Here is a 17,388-nt window from a genome sequence, read left to right as displayed (position 1 = left end):
TGATTGTTGATTAAAAAAAAAAATGAAACAATGACAAAATGAGTAAAAATTCCACCTTATTACTTCTCATCTGTTTTTTCAAGATACCTCTATTGATACACAGATTCAGCTGCAGGTAACTGAGAACACAAAATATTTGTATTTTTTTTTATAGCAATCCAGGGAGGTAATCCAGGCTGCTATGATGGCTCATAATAATGAGAGACCTGGCTCTTTCTCTTTTGTTTCTCCACCTTCCGCATGATCCATCTTTCTCCACAACACCCAATGTGGCTGCTCCAGCTCCAACCATCACATCCATATTTTAGCCATCAGGAAAGTAATGCCCTGCCACTTTATAAAGAACACCACTTTTGCTTTCATTCCACTGAAAGGGGATCTTTATAGGCCATAGTTTGGTCATAACTAAAAGTAAGTCTGAGCAACACAGACTTTATTCTGTGCAGTGATATACTCAGCTGACAGCTGGCAGCTTTGGTACAAAGGACGACAGGGAAATGAGTATCAGAAGACATACGTGGATCTGCCACATAGTCAAGCGTAAACTCCCCCTGGCTAAGTTTTCCCATGAGGTGAGAACTATGGAGTGATCAATTCATGTGCTGCTGTCGGCCAGATCTGGGACCTGGAACCAATAGGACCATTGATTTGTCCTTCAGCTGGTATAGACAAGACATAGTAGAATCACTTGGTTTCCTGGCATGTTTAATCACTTTTATAATATTTCAATACATTCAGTGGAAATCTAGTCCATTACAAAAATTTCAAAGGAAAATTTTCCCTAAAACAAAACAAAAACACCTCTAATTTTCTATCCTAAATTTCTTGGGAACTTATTTTTACTCAGTAATTGCAGGCAGATTCTTTACTGTCTGAGCCAGCAGGGAAGCCCTTACTCAATGATAATTTACTATAAATCCTAAGCACTATTTCCATCCAGAGCCAGTCCAGAGACATGATCAGTAGAACATGAATGAATTATTTAACTTCGTGCATTTCTAGGGTTTCCCTGCTGGCTCAGCGATAAAGAAACCACCTGCAATGCAGGAGACACATGTTCAATCCCTGGGTTGGGAAGATCCCCTTGAGGAGGAAATGGCACCCCACTCCAGTATTCTTGCCTGAAAAGTCCCCTGAACGGAAGAGCCTGGCGGGCTACAGTCCAAAGGGTCACAAAGAATCAGACACGACTGAGTGACAGCCTGAGTAAGAGAGAATGCACTTCTATAAGCTCGTGAAAGAAACTTGAAGGGAAAACAGTGTGTATTGGTACCTGCTTAAAATCACATTTGTTGATGATGTCGGTAGACAAATTTTGTATTTATATAGGAAACATTGTTTCTGTCAGTGTACACAAAATGATTTCAATCCTTTTTCTGCAGGAGAACAGCTAAGAGGTTTCTGGCAAACACTTAGGGCTTTCGGTTGTGCCAAGGCACCATCAGATCTGCCTCTTCACAACTGTAAATTAATTGTCCCCCCACCCTCACCCCCAGGCCCGGGAAGGAGGCAGTCTTGCCCAAAGCTGTGCATTCCCAATCGCGGGTTTTGCTGTTCACTACCCTGTGGTGCGCTGCCCCCTTGTGGTAAAATGTTAGTATTACAGACCTTTCATCACAGAAAATGGATTTCACCTTCAAAGGCAACTGACAAGCCTTCTCTACAATTCACATCTTACAGAATTTTTTTTTGACCTAACTTTATTTTCTTTTTAAAATTAATTTTTATTGGAGTATGATTGCTTTGTTGTTGTTGTTGTTTTTGTTTAGTTGCTAAGTCGTGTCCCACTCTTTGTGACCTCATGAACTGCAGCACGCTAGGCTTCCCTGTCTTTCACTATCTCCCAGAGTTTGCTCAAACTCATGTCCATTGAGTCATTAATGCCATCCAACCATCTCATCCTCTGTTACCCCTTCTCCTCCTGCTCTCAATCTTTCCCAGAATCAGGGTCTTTTCCAATGAGTCAGCTCTTTGCATCAGGTGGCCAAAGTATTGGAGCTTCAGCATCAGCATCAGTCCTTCCAGTGAATATTCAGACTTGGTTTCCTTTAGGACTGACTGGTTCATCTCTTTGCTGTCCAAGGGACTCTCAAGAGTCTTCTCCAGCACCACAATTCAAAAGCATCCATTCTTCGAAGCTCAGCCTTCTTTATGGTCCAGCTCTCACATCCGTACATGACTACTGGAAAAAAATAGCTTTGACTATACAGAACTTTGTCGGCAAATGTTAGTTTCTGCTGTATAACACTTAAGGAAATTTATCCCTAAAATGTGTGTTTATTAAAATACAAAACAAAACACTTTATCTATAACACTGCAGAGCACGGCTATGTTTATTATGCTTATTAAGCAGTAGATTTATTAGTCAAAAGTTGTCTAATTAGCTTTAGTACATGCGTCAACTTTACATTTAGCACACCATGAGTGCTGACTTCCGAGAAGAAATATATGACTTTTTATAAAGTGAGGGAATCATCTTGTAGAGTAAATAAATAATATGTGCTTCCCCTGCCCACCACTAGTTCATTCTGTAAGTGCTGATTGTAATGTGAAGCATTTCTTAAGTAAGGACTTCTTTATGTCATTACTTTACTTCCTGCAAATATTCTAGAATTTTCCCCCACCTTTCTTGCTCAGGATTTGCATGGGATAGTCATTGCTCTCACAGGCTATTTCTGCATGAACAAGCTGATGAGCATGAACAAGCCACTGTGGGCACCGTGGACCACACAGCCACACAAGCAACATCAAATCAGCAGTGCGGTCAAGAGAGACTCACGGTTCTCCTTCGCCAGAAGGCTGAAGACGTACTTCCTGCTCCTCATTTTAGATCTTCTTCAACTTCTCTGGTCGGTCTGTAGACTGAAAAAAAAAATACGCAGTTGAAATTATGTTTTATTTGGTGGATTGCTGTGGACTCTAGTCCCAGGGGGCAGCCTCTGAAATAGCTCTGAGGGACTGCTCTGAAGAAGTAGTAAGGGAGGAGCCAGGATAGGAATTTTGGAACAAAAACCAGGTTGTCGAACTTCCATGGTGATCCAGTGGTTAAGAATTCTCCTGCCAATGCATGGGATGTGGGTTCGATCCTTGGTCTGGGAAGATCCCACTTGCTGTGTAGCCACTAGGCTGGGGCACCACGGCTGCTGAGCCTTTGCTCTTGCGCCCTCCAGCTGCAACTACTGAAGCCCATGTGCTCTAGCGCCTGAGTGCTGCATTTGAGTCCACTCACCACAACTAGTGTGCCCGAGCGCTGCAACTGCTGAAGCGCGCGTGCCTAAAGCCTGTGCTCTGCAACAAGAGAGGCCACCGCAATGAGAAGCCTGCGCACAACCAGAGAGCAGTCCCTGCTTGCCACAACTAGAGAGTCTGTGGGCAACCAAGATCTCAGCCAAACATTAAAAAACAAACAAAAAAAAACCGGTTATTGGAGCATCAAAAGATTGCTGTTAATTAAAGAAAACCAGACATCTTAAATTAATGAATTTAGCACTTTTTTTTTTTTTTTTTTGTATGAGAGGATGCAGTAGTCACTAAAATCATCCCTTTGATATGCACCTTAACTATTGAGGGCCAGTATCCTGTTCTTCTCCACCCTGAATTCCCTCAGGGTGCACTCTAGGGGCAGCTGCAGTAGCTGATGGCCACAACACCTTGTGTTTCCTGATATGGCAGGCGACATTCTTCATCCACAGGCCCTAAGAATGCTCACTCAGGGGCCTTTCACAGCAAATCAGAATTGTCAGCTCTGGAAGAGGCGTCAGAAACGGCTGAGACCAATGCGTTCATTTGGAGACAGGCTGGGTTCTGCATCCCCTGACCCTGGCCCAGGGCTCTTTTCCGTGCACTGCCCAAGGAAGCGGCTCTACACTCCAGTCCCCTGGAACCAGGACACCTCTCGGGCCTCACGCCAGAAGCTGAGATCAGATGCGCAAACCACACCATGCTCAGAGGCGATAAGAGTGAGCAAAGTGACTGGAGGAAGAAAGGCAGAGGCTTGGTGCTTAGCACCTGCAGATAAGTGAGTGACCTGGGCTGAACACATTGCTTATCTGGTGAGAGATAACAGTCACACTCCTGTGCTGTGGTAAGAAGCTGGCCTGCTCCTCACGGCCACTGAACAGCTGGCTCTGAAGGATAGACAAGGGGAGACTGTTAGCACCCACCCAGGGGGGCCCTGAACTCCTGGGAGGGCTCAGGAGGGGAGTCCTGGCAGCTAGGCTCCTTACTCATTGTGAAGGGCCATCAGGCATGCACTGGACTTCCCAAATCTGCTCAGTAAAGCTTTTTAAGAGAAACGTCCTAAGCCTCATCCTATTTCTCACTGTTCAGGCTCCCAAAACTGAAGAAAGCTGTGAAGAATGAACCCAGAGGGAAAAAAAACATCATGAGTTTGTCTCTGGAGAGACTTGACCAAGGTAACATGAAAATAATCACATTGACAATAATCACAGCTAATATTTACTGCTTAGGAACTATGTGGCAGGCACTATACTGTCTCCCCTTCCGCAGTAACTTGTTCACTCTTCACCACAAAACTCTGAGGTCAGCACTATTGCTGTGGACACTTGCCATTGAACAACAGGCTTCAAGAGGTTAGGAGGTTTACCCAAAGCCCCGCGGCCAGGAAGCAGAAGATCCAGAAGTACAGAAATGTGGTTCGGGGTCAGGGTGGGATGAATTGGGAGACTGGGATCAACACATATACACTGTTGATTCTATGTATAAAATAGATAACTAATGAGAATATACTGGAACTCGACTCAATGGTCTGTGGTGACCTAAACGGGAAGGAAATCCAAAAAGAGGGGAATTATGTATATGTATAGCTGATTCCCTGGTGGCTCAGATGGCAAAGAATCTGCTGGCAATGTGGGATACCTGGGTTCGATTCCTGGGTTGGGAAGATCCCCTGGAGAAGGGAACAGCTACCCACTCCAGTATTCCTGCCTGGAGAATTCCATGGACAGAGGAGCCTGTCAGTCCCCAGTCCATGGGATCGCAAAGAGTCGGATACGACTGAACAACTTTCACTTTCACAGCTGATTCACTTTGCTATACAACAGAAAGTAACAGGACATTGTAAAGTAATTATACATCAATAAAAATTAATTTAACAAATTGTGATGTAATTTACCTACTTTTAAAGAGGTTCCCTCTACACTACAATGGAAATGAATCAGAAAAAAAAAAGAATACAGACATATACAAATATATAATTGAATCACTTTTCTGTACAGTTGTAACTAACACTATATTGTAAATCAACTATCCTTCAATCTTAAAAAATGATTTAAAAAAGAAATAAATGTAGCTTGTCCGTCTCTGGAACCTAGATTCTGAACTTCATTTTTTGATGTATCGGTGGAAGCTGCTGATGCATTTGGGAGGAGTTCGGTGGGGAGAGGAGCAGGCAAGGAGCACGGTAAAGGGAGGAGGGGAGAAGGAAAAGCACCACTCACAGGTGGGCTGGGCAGCACTTTCCACCACACATAACAGTCCATACCCAGGGTTACCTCCTTCATCAGTGACAGAAGCCCAGTCTTTATCACAGCCCATAATGAAGATTACATTTGCCGGCCTCCCCTTCAGGTAGGTGTGGCCACCATAGGGTAGGGGTGGGGGACCCTGAGGAAGAGGGTAGAGCCTAGAGGATGAGGAACCTGGGTCCTGATGACCTTAGAGCCGTGTTTCTTGTTTAAGCCAGTGACAGCTTGAGAGTCTCTTGTATGCATGGATACTAGTGCTAACTCCTAACTTTCACCCACTTTTTACAAAGGGGAACTCAGGCTCAGAATGAGTAAGTATCTTAATCCGAAGTGGTGAGTATTACCTGGCAGAGTTCAGATTTGCTTCTGTCCATCTGACCCTAGAGTTTCTGTCTTTCTAGCACAGTCTATACTAACAAAAAGAACAGTAACATGCATGTATTTAGTGCTTTATAATTTAAAAACATTTTTTTAAAAATATTTTGAAAACATTTAAAAAAACATTAGGCAATGTGTATGGTTTGGGATTTAGGATCTGCAAGCAACAGAAATAGATTCTCCATCAGGAGTCCCCAGCCTCTGGGGTCTGAGGTGCCTGGTGACCTGAGGTGGATCTGATGTAATAATAATAGAAATAAAGGGCACAATAAATGTATTGTGTTTGAATCACCCCAAAACCACCCACACCCACCCCCTGCCGTGCTGGCTGTGGTCTTCCATGAAACTGGTCCCTGGTGCCAAAACAGTTGGGGACTGCTGCTCTAGATAACTTATACTAAAGAGCACTCTATTGGGAGGGTTTGGGTGGGTATCTGTTAGTGTTCAACCAGAGAAGCAGAGTGACTGCGGGCTTATTACAGGGGTTTGACATGCAATTGTGGGAACTGGTTAAGCTGGTTAAGTAGAGTATGTAAGGCTGCTGTCCTCAGGTCTGATGCTGGAGCTTGGTGTCCACAGGGTAGACAGGGACCAAAAAACCTGTCTACATGCATCTGCAGTCTTGGTTGCCCAGCTGCTGCCCTGCTTCTCTGCCAACATAGCCTGACTTCAATGTGGGAACTACTGCAACCTTCATCTTGCTTGGATTTGTGGGCCCATGTTTGGGCCTTGTTGATGAAAATAATTAATAAATCAATAAATAAGAATTCTGTAATAGAAATGCGAGAGTTTTATTTGAGCTAACTGAGGACTATGTGCTTGCGCTCAGTCGTGTCCGACTCTTTGTGACCCTGTGGACTGTGGCTCACCAGGCTCCTCTGTCCATGGGACTTTTCAGGTAAGAATACTGCAGTGGGTTGCCGTTTCCTGCTCCAGAGGATCTTCCCAACCCAGGGATTGAACCTGCATCTCCCTTATCTCCTGGATTGCAGGCAGATTCTTTACCAGCTGAGCCATCAGGGAAGCCCAAGGATTATGGCCTGGAGACAGCTCTCAGGTGACTGAGGAACTCCTCCAGAGAAGCATGATTTCCAGCACAGTTCTATATCTTGTCTGAATGAAGAACATTAAATAAGTCAGGTACACATTCCATCAAGATGTCAAAAAAGCCAGAGCAGCACGTACACAGTGAGTCCCCACTATATTTTACACGGACATTCTTTACTTTGGGTCAGTGTGCCCTTTTCTCTAATAATTGAGGCAGATGTACAGTGCATGCTTCAGTTCAGTTCAGTCACTCAGTCGTGTCTGACTCTTGGCGACCCATGGACTGCAGCACACCAGGCTTCCCTCTTCATCACCAACTCCCAGAGCTTGCTCAAACTCATGTCCATTGCATCAGTGATGCCATCCCACCATCTCATTCTTTGTTGTCTCCTTCTCTTCCTGCCTTCAATCTTTCCCAGCATCATGGTCTTTTCCAATGAGTCAGTTCTTCGCATCAGGTGGCCAAAGTATTGGAGCTTCAGCTTCAACATCAGTCCTTCCAATGAATATTCAGGACTGATTTCCTTGAGGATTGGCTGGTTGGATCTCCTTGCAGTCCAAGGAACTCTCAAGAGTCTTCTCCAACACCACAATTCAAAAGCATCAATTCTTTGGCACTCAGCCTTCATCGTCCAACTCTCACATCCATACATGACTACTTGAAAAACCATAGCCTTGACTAGACAGACAGACCTTTGTTGGCAAAGAATGTCTCTGCTTTTTAATATGCTGTCTAGGTTTGTCATAGTTTTTCTTCCAAGGAGCAAGTGTCTTTTAATTTCATGGCTGCAATCAACATCTGCAGTGATTTTGGAGCTCCCCAAAAATAAAGTCTGTCACTGTTTCCACTGTTTCTCCGTCTATTTGCCATGAAGTGATGGGACCGAATGCCATGATCTTAGTTTTCTGAATGTTGAGTTTTAAGCCAGCTTTTTCACCCTCCTCTTTTGCTTTAATCAAGAGGCTCTTTAGTTCTTCTTTGCTTTCTGCCATAAGGGTGGTGTCATCTGCATATCTGAGGTTATTGATATTTCTCCTGGCAATCTTGATTCCAGCCCAGCATTTCGAATGATGTACTCTGCATATAAGTTAAATAAGCAGAGTGACAACATACAGCCTTGATGTACTCCTTTCCCTATTTGGAACTAGTCTGTTGTTCCATGTTCGATTCTAACTGTTGCTCCTTGACCTGCATACAGTTTTCTCAGGAAGCAGTTCAGGTGGTCTGGTATTCCCATCTCTTTAAGAATTTTCCACACTTTGTTGCTTGAAAGGCCACAAACAGGCTGTTTTAGTTGACATGAAATTCAAGTGAGCTCATCGATAAGCCAGAATAACTTTCTCAGGCCTCAGTATATGAGCTTTTCTTTTATCAGCCTGAGTCCTAAGATGGGAGCACTCCTGCTCCCTGATCATTCTCAGGTTAGCTCAGGAGGGGCTGGGCCCAGCCAGGCCAGTGAGCCTTGGTCCCCAGACATCTGGTTCCATATCCCATGTTTCTTCTCCTATAAGCAGGCTAAATGACTCAGGTGACAATGAATCATTACTTAGAGCAGAGAGATCCCCTGGGTTTAACTGAACTTTTGCCACACTTTATTCCCAATTGACAGGTTCTACAGGTCCCCATGAAGATTAAAAAGGAATTTTTTTTTGCTGTCTTCATTTACTAGGAAAAGTGGGATTTGGTTGGGGACTCAGCTTACTTGTCAGATGCTGTATGTAACATTTGTCACCAGAAAGGCTCAAGCCCCTGCCAAGATCCCTCCAGGAAATGTGAAGAGAGTCACTCCTAGTTTGATATTGAAACTCTAACTAAAAACCTTAATTTATCTACTTAGAAAATAATTGTAATATATAGTGGAACTATATGGAACCTTGTTCTGTATTTTCTGAGTCTCCTGTAAATGTGTTATCATATTTTCATAATTTAAAAAATTTTTAAAAAGGGAAAAAAAGAAAGTCACTCCTGCTTGATCCTCACCAGGGATGGGAGAGGCTCAGCTGCCGATAAAGGTCTATCAATCTTCAGAGGGTTACAGGCACCACATTTATTCAAGAGCAAATATGGATCGTTAGGCAAAGCTGACCATAAGTTAGAACAATAGTCTCTTAATTGTGCTATTGATATTCATCACTGTAATAAAATTGTCTAATTGAAAAAGTCCATATTGACAAACCAAAAAGAAGTGCATTGATTTAATAGTAGTTTTGAATTATTAACTCTACAAATTTTTATTCCATGGAGCTGTCACATTTTTTATCAGGCAGGTCATCTCTTAAAGGGGGCCAAAGGTTTATCCTGGAAAATTCCTGAGACTGGAAGATAAGGAAGTTTTGTGGATCCCAAGAAAAGCTGTTCTGTTTTTTGTATGCACTGGAGTGTGTGTGTGTGTGTGTGTGTGTGTGTGTGTCCACAGACTGATTTCCTTAGATGATCTGAGCCAAAGAGATGGGAATGTCAAGTTTGCTCGGTCAGTCCTGTGGACTGAGATCACTTATGGGCAAGAAAGGATGGGGAGTCAGTGTATTAATACAAGCTCACATACCTGGTGGCCCTGACCTCTGTAAGGACAGCCCAGTTTAGGGATGGGCAAGGGCATTGTGGTGATTATCCATAGCACTTGACTGGGCTCCTCATAGTAAGTACTCAGTAAAGACTGGCTTAATGGTTAAGTGTTTGGAAGCAATGGTATAACTTCGAGATTGCATTCAGTTGCACGTAACAAAGACCCAGACAGTCCTGGGTTTGTTCTCAACACAATAGCGGTCAAGATGAAGGCAGCCTAGGATTGCAGGGTGGAGCTCCGTGATGCTGCCTCCTCTCTTCTCCTCAGTGCCTGTACATGGCTTCTCTTCTAATCACTTCTTGGTCCAAGACGGCTACTGGGATGCTAGCATCTAACCACTATGCGGGTTGGAGGGAGAAATAAAGGCAGAAGAACCAAAAGACGACGAATTTCCAGGAAGCAGGATTTCAGAACGCTCCACACAACACTTGCATTCACAATTCTGTGGCCAGAAGGTAGCCCCGTGATCATATTTGACTGAAAGTGGGGCTGTGAAATGCAGGTTTTCGTTAGGTATACCACCACTCTGAAACTAAAAAGGAATCCCTTACTAAGGAATTAGAGGGAAATGTATATTGTGTTGGTGTTAGTATCAATAGTTTCTATCACAAGCACTGTTACATTAGCATGGTTTTGGAGAGAGATGAATTGGTGACATCCATTAAAATGTGAAATATTCATACTCTTTAAACCCCCAAATTTATTTTGTAAATCCTTTCTATAGGTTCCTCTCACACATGTACACACATATACACATGATTATTATATCACTGTACTATTTATATAAGCAAATTGTAAATAACCTAAATGTCCATTGACTACTAAATTGTTAAAAAACACTGCGATAATATTATTGAGTAGTATGCAGCTATGACGGAGAAGGCAATGGCACCCCACTCCAGTACTCTTGCCTGGAAAATCCCATGGATGGAGGAGCCTGGTGGGCTGCAGTCCATGGGGTCGCTATAAGTTGGACACGACTAAGTGACTTCACTTTCACTTTTCACTTTCATGCATTGGAGAAGGAAATGGCAACCCACTCCAGTGTTCTTGCCTGGAGAATCCCAGGGACGGGGAAGCCTGGTGGGCTGCCGTCTATGGGGTCGCACAGAGTCGGACACGACTGAAGCGACTTAGCAGCAGCAGCAGCATGCAGCTATGAAAAAAGAATGAGGCAACTGTAAGTATTGAGATGGATTATGTGCGTGCTAAGTTGCTTAGCATGCTCTGCACTACCTATGGGCCATAGCCCGCCAGGCTCCTCTGTCAATGGGATGCTCCAGGCAAGAATACTGGAGTGGGTGGTCATGCCCTCCTCCAGGGGATCTTCCAGACCCAGGGATTAAACCCACATCTCTCCTGTCTCCTGCATTGGCAGGTGAGTTCTTTACCTCTAGTGCCACCTGGGAGGCTCCCTGGGATGGACTACGATATGTTCTTAAACCAAAATGCAAGCTGCAGGATATTATACATCTTGTAATAAGTATAATATTATTCCATTAGTAACACCGTATTATATATGTTCCTGGAAATGTATCAGAGTCTTTGTAGACAGAGAAATGAGCCTGTGTAATTTGAAAGAGCTGCCAGAAATGCTAAAAATCAGTTAAAGACTGTGAGCTGAACTCCTGATAAAAATAAAAGAATCAAGTCTGTGGTCAGAGAAAGTGGAACCAATCTGGTTTACAGAAGAATTCTGCTGGGACCAAGTCTGCACCAAAATGTTGGATGGGCCAATCAGATATGAAGTCTTTGCAGCACATTTTAAGGGTGAAACTGGAATGCTGCTGGCAGAACGGTGAACAGATGCCCTGATGTGATATTCTGATGGCATTAGTGTGGGATAACAATAGGCTTGTGAATATACTGAACTCTCACAAGAAACAGAGGAAGGGAATTCCCTGGCAGTCCAGTGGTTAGGACACTGTATTTCTACTGTAGGGGACATGGGTTTGATCCCTAGTTGGGGAACTAAGATCTCTAATGCCTCGAGGCAAAGTCAAAAAAATATAGAAACAGAAGGAAATTTCCAGCAATAACAAAACAATAGGACATACAGATACATGCATAGTGAGCTAAAACTAGAATCAAGGGAGAAAAGCAAACTGCAAGGCTTGGAGGATCAATGTCAGTGTCAGCCTCAAATGCAGGGATTGGAAGCTAAGCCCTGAGCCTGCTGCCAGGGCCCATACTTCATTATGAAATTTAAAAGCATCCCCTGTTGGTAGGATACACGACTCCAGGAAAAAGTAAATGCAAATCTCCCTTTTGGAGGGGAGCTCACTCGTTCAGTTGTGTCTGACAATTTTCGACCCATGGACTCTAGCCCACAAGGCTTCTCTGTCCACGGGATTCTCCAGGCAAGAATACTGGCGTGAGTTGCCATTTCCTTCTTCAGGGGATCTTCCTGATCCAAAGATAGAACCTGTGTCTCTTGCATCTCCCACGTCTGCAGGAAGGTTCTTTACCACTGTGCCAGGAAGGTGTCAATAATTCAGGATTTCAAGATTCCCACAGATTAAAGACAACTAAATAAAAGATAAAAAAAATTACCAAACAGTTTCAGATATGCCGCTTCTACTTACTTGCTTGTATGACCTTGGGTAAATCACTTAGCCTCTTCAAGCCTCAGTATTCCCACCTTTCAAATAGGGGCAATAAATTCTTACCCCCTAGAGGTTTATAAAAGATATCAAACTTGTAGAGCACTTAGTAAATGCTCAGTAAATGCAAGAAGTAATTATTATTATTACTTTTATTCCTGGATATCCCTTCCTTCTGGTCACTGTGCAATCAAGTCCACTGATTAGCATGTGTCTGAGTATAATCCACTCACTTTCGTCTCTAGGTCCCCAGTGCATCTCAACTTTGATGCCAGCACCCCGACCCTCTCCCTTCCACGCCCCTCTCACAAATATAAGCATGAACCATATCCACATGTGGTGTGGTGTGACCAAATATTTTTTTAAAAATAAATAATAACACATATATGGAGGCTAAGAAGGGAATCCTAAATATAAAGGGCCAGAATCTTTGTGCTGGGGTCCAACAGATGTGGCTTATGCTTCAGAATGTTTTTGGATGGTTCTCTCTGACTTTTGGGGGCTTCCCAAGTGGCTCAGTGGTAAAGAATTCTCCTGCCAATACAGGAGATTTGGGTTCCATCACTGGGTCGGGAAGATCCTCTGGAGAAGCAAGTGGTAACCCACTGCAGTATTCTTGCCTGGGAAATCCCAAGGACAGAGGAGACTGGTGGGCTATAGTTCATGGGGTCACAAAGAGTCAGACACAACTTAGCAACACAACGACAAAGATGAAAAAGTGGACACTGAGAGTCTGGCTCGTCTTCAGCCATCAGTCAGGTATTTGCTTTCACATCCAGGGCACTTACTGTTCTGTGCCCCCAGCACTGTTCACCTAGGCAACCGACCCCCGGCCCCGCCGCCACACACATCTGGGCATCTCATGGCTCTTATAGAGGCTCACCCTCCTCAGTCACAATCTTGGGTGATTTAAAACTGCTTTACCATGGTCCCAGAACCCTTTTCATTTTATTAAAAACCTGGCCCATTGACCCTGTCTATGGGGCCTATGTTTGAGCCAGCAAGCATATATGAGTATCTTTCAGGGTAAGAACCTCTACGGCTTCCATATGTTAATGTTTAGTTGTTGGTTTACAATGAGTCTAGAGCTGAAAACAACATAGACGGTGTCTTGGGTAAAATTTCCTGGAAGCAGAGCTTGACACAGGGATCTGAGTGCGTATGAGTCACTAATGGAGTGCTCATCAGAAGATAAAAAAAAAAAAAAAAAGGAGACAAGAAAGTCAGATAGGGAAGCAAGACAGACCTTTGTGTGATCCCTAGGGGTAGACTCTGAAGCAGTGCTGTCCAGCAGGAGTTTTTGCAGAAGAGAATGTTCTATGTAACTGGCAAAATACAGCACAGTTACCACTATCTACCTAGGGCCATTGAGCATTTGAAATATGACTCGCGTAACTGGCATATAATTTTTAATTAAGTTACATGTGTACTTTAAATAAATAAATCATATAATTTTAAATAAATTACATAATTTAAAATAAATTATATAATTAAATGTGACTGATGGCTACTATCAGACAATTCAGTTCTGGGATATGAACCGCAAGTCAGAATTGAGAAGAGGGAGTGGTCTCATTGATGGCAGGCTGCCCTGGCTTTGGTGGGAGGGCAGGTGGGGCACGATTTTCCAGGCAAAACTGTTAGCAGTGCTTTTCTCTCTACCTTTCTCCTCTTAATCAACAGATGCTCTTCTGTGTCTGTGAATCTATTTATGTTTTTATAAATAAGTTACAGAAAACAAATTTATGACTACCAGGAGGGATATATTTGTAGTCTGGGATTAAAATATGCACATTACTGTATATAAAATAGGTAACTGACAAGGACCTACGGTATAGCATAGGGAACTATACTCAATATCATGTAATAATCTACAATGGAAGAGAATGTTAAAATATATATATATTTTAACATTCTCTTCCATTGTAGATAAGGTACATTGTAGCCAAATACTTTGGCTACATCAGGCTACATGCGTGTAAATACTTTGGCTACCTGATGTGAAGCGCCAACTCATTGAAAAAGACCCTGATGCTAGGAAAGATTGAGGGCGGGAGGAGAGGGTGAGAGAGAATGAGATGATTGGATTGCATCACTGAATCAATGTACACGAGTTTGAGCAAACTCCAGGAATCAGTGAAGGACAGGGAAGCCTGACGTGCAGTCCATGGGGTGGCAAAGAGTCGGACTTAGCAACTGAACAACAACACCAATAATGGAATCACTTTGCTGTACATGTGAAACTAATACAACATTGTGAATCAACTATATTTGTATAAAAATTAAAAAAAAAAAACTTTTAGCAGTGGACATTCAGACAGTTGGGGGCTTCCCTGGTGGCTCAGACGGTAAAGCTTCTGCCTGCAATGTGGGAGACCCAGGTTTGATCCCTGGGTAGGGAAGATCCCCTGGAGAAAGAAATGGCAACCCATTCCAGTATTCTTGTCTGGAAAATTCCATGGACAGAGAAGCCTGGTAGGCTACAGTCCATGGGGTTACAGACAGTCGGACATGACTGAGTGACTTCACTTTATTCAGACGGTTGAGAGGGTGTGTGAGTGTGCGTACTGGTCAAGTAGAGAGGATTAGACACTATCACGCCCCCTGCAGATCACAGAATGATCAGCTGGGTCACTGTGACACCCTATTTTCTTCCCATCTCACAGATTCTTTGATAACTGAATTATAGCCATAGAATAACCTGATGACAACACCTGGCCACTGGCTTCATGGAGCAGAACAAGTTTCCCGGTCCCCAAGCTGCTGGTTCCTCTCCCACCTCATTCTCAGATTGCCCCTGGCAATTCTACTGGTTTGCTGGTCCCGAGAGGAGCGTCATGATGTATTGCACAAGTACACAGAGGGAATTTTTCTGTGGGTTTCTGATTATTAGCTGTTTCAGCCATAGAGAGGAAATACATTTAATTTTACACTGTCTACTGCAACTTTGAGATGGCTAGCTCAACAGCTCTAAAAAAAGAAAAAAATAATAACTCTGCCCTTTCTACACTGAAGTATCATAGATATGAAGTTATAAATGAGGAAACCTAGGTTCATGTTTTATTTATAACTATTACCTTTGATTTATGGTGTTGAAAAACACATTCAACCTAATTTATGCAGGAATTAACTTTGGTAGAGATTAATTTTGGATCTATGGCCCCTTCCTAAAATATATCATCTCTATTCATAATCTTGGCTTGCAGACAGAGATGGGAGTGAGGAAAAGAAAAAAAAAAAAAAACCTTCCAGAAGGGAAATACTTTTAAGTCCTTAAATGAGGATAACAGAATGTTTTTAAAATTAAGATCCCTTGAAGTTCAGAGCCAGAATTTAGAATGAACTAAACGGTGTTTTCCACTGAGTTTGGACATTTGGTAGAGCATTTTATATGAAAATACATAAAATAGAAGAAAATAAAAAACAGGACCATGGTATACATTAATGCTTAATAATAAGTCAATAATAACTCTGAAATATTTAACCAGTATTACTCTTATGTTATCTGTGTCATATCTTATAGACTACTGAGCACATGTGTGTCTGAGTGTGTGTCTTGGAAGAGGAAAAGGATAGGAAGGAGAGGGGAAAAAAATCAAAGGGAAAAATTTTAAAAAAATCAAAGAGAAGTACAAAATATAGCTCTGAGCCTCAGGACAGTCGGGGGAAAAAGGCTATAATGAGTGTCACGCCTAATACAAGAAAGCATGTTAGTTTGCCAAGAGGGCTTAATTTTCAGAAAGTCGCCTTTGTTTTAAAAAACAAACAACATAGTAGGTAGTGTCTCTTTTGCTTTTCTTTTCTTAGACCCCAACTATCTTTGCCGTTTCACACCTCACTGGCTGAGATGAGTCACTCACTGACATTACCTGCCTGACCCCAGTCCGCACTTGTGCTTGTGACCCCTGGTCCTGAGGCTGCTGTTGAAAGCTCATCATGCCTCTTCCTGTGGAAGCCTCGGGCCAGTCAAAGAGCCACCAGGTGAGTAGAGGAGGAGACAGAGGGAGTCGTTCCTCACCCTTACCTGTGTCAGGTGACACCCTGTCTCCACAGCTGTTGGTGCTCCTCTCCTGAGTCCCCTGCGCTGTCGTCGTCCCCGCCTCCAGCCAGCACCCACATATCCAGGCCCTCGCTGGTCACGGGATGGTGTACCACAGGAGAGTGTCTGGGGAGAGGCCCCCAGAGAGCCTCCCTCGTCGGTGGGGTTGTGTCTATTAGTTTTCACTTGTATGGGAATGCAGGGGCATTCCCCTTGGCTATGTGTCTTATTGGACCCAAACAGAGAGTATATAATATTAAGTCACTGTCCTGGAGATTATCTGACCAAGGGAGTGATTCCGGTTGGCTTTAAGACTGTGTCCTTGGCAGTGGCATGCTTTAGTTCTGAAAGGGAAAACAAATCTCTCTCCTCTACCAGCCTGCCACAAAAAGCATTGTGCAAAGCTTAGTCAAGTGCGCAAATCTCTACTGTGAACTTTCCTGCCATATCTCGGGGAATTACCGGGCCTTGAAAGCTCCCACCAACAGATAAGGAGCAAGGTTATAACATGATTTGACACGCAGTTTTGAAGGCCCCACTCGGAAAAGTGGAGAGGGCGGCTTTCAAGGCACCATTTCAGGAGATTAAGATTCGAAATTGTGTTGCTTTATCTTACTGTTTTCTTTCACAGGCTTTTCCTTAGGTCTTGCTGGGGAGTCTTTTTTTTTTTTTTTCCTTAATTTTTTCTTTCCCTGGTGTACATATGAAGGTTTGTAACGCTTCATGCTTGAAGACTAAAGGAAAACTGAGTAAATTCGATATGACCGACTTCAGAGTCACTGGCTTCACATGCATTTACTTGCTGTGAAGAGAAAACCATGTGAGGAAAATATATTGCCACTGCAGGAATGGATCTGTCCCACGTGTAATAGCTCATTTTTATCCACCGCTCGTGTCTTACCAGAATAGATTACTAAAGAGGCTGGCCCTGCAGCACGGAGGCCTCTCAGCCTCAGTACTGTGGGATGGGCCTCATCCCCAGGCCTCCCTGCCTCCCCTGGGCAGACCCCACCTCCTTGACATTCTGGAGCTTCTTTCAGATCTATTTTTGTTTTTGGTTGTGCAGGGCCTTAGCTGCGGCACTCAGCATCTTTGTTGCGGTGCTCGTGATCTAGTTGTGACCAGGAATCCAATCCAGCCCCCCTGCATTGGGACTGCAGAGTCCTAGCCACTGGGGCATCAGGGAAGTCCCTTCTCACAGGTCTTGAGCCCCTGTGCTGTTGGCAGCTGAAACAAAAGCTGAAAGAAACCCACTCAGATCTGCCATC

At 43.5% G+C, this 17,388-nt stretch overlaps 1 long non-coding RNA gene across 1 annotated transcript; it reads right to left on the bottom strand.

Annotated features, from left to right (window-relative positions):
• Positions 1–688: 688 nt before the first annotated feature.
• Positions 689–16,786, bottom strand: LOC112448806 (uncharacterized). Its single transcript, XR_003037212.2, has 3 exons — positions 16,106–16,786; positions 2,780–2,862; positions 689–2,182 (listed from the first exon to the last, which is right to left on the bottom strand). It is a non-coding gene; the product is annotated as an uncharacterized lncRNA (long non-coding RNA).
• Between the last annotated feature and the right edge of the window lie 602 nt (positions 16,787–17,388).

This window comes from Bos taurus, chromosome 11 (assembly GCF_002263795.3).
Source record: "Bos taurus isolate L1 Dominette 01449 registration number 42190680 breed Hereford chromosome 11, ARS-UCD2.0, whole genome shotgun sequence".
Classification (NCBI taxonomy): domain Eukaryota; kingdom Metazoa; phylum Chordata; class Mammalia; order Artiodactyla; family Bovidae; genus Bos; species Bos taurus.
The sequence above is the reverse complement of the archived record's forward strand: the minus strand, read 5'-3'. Positions and strand labels throughout refer to the sequence as shown.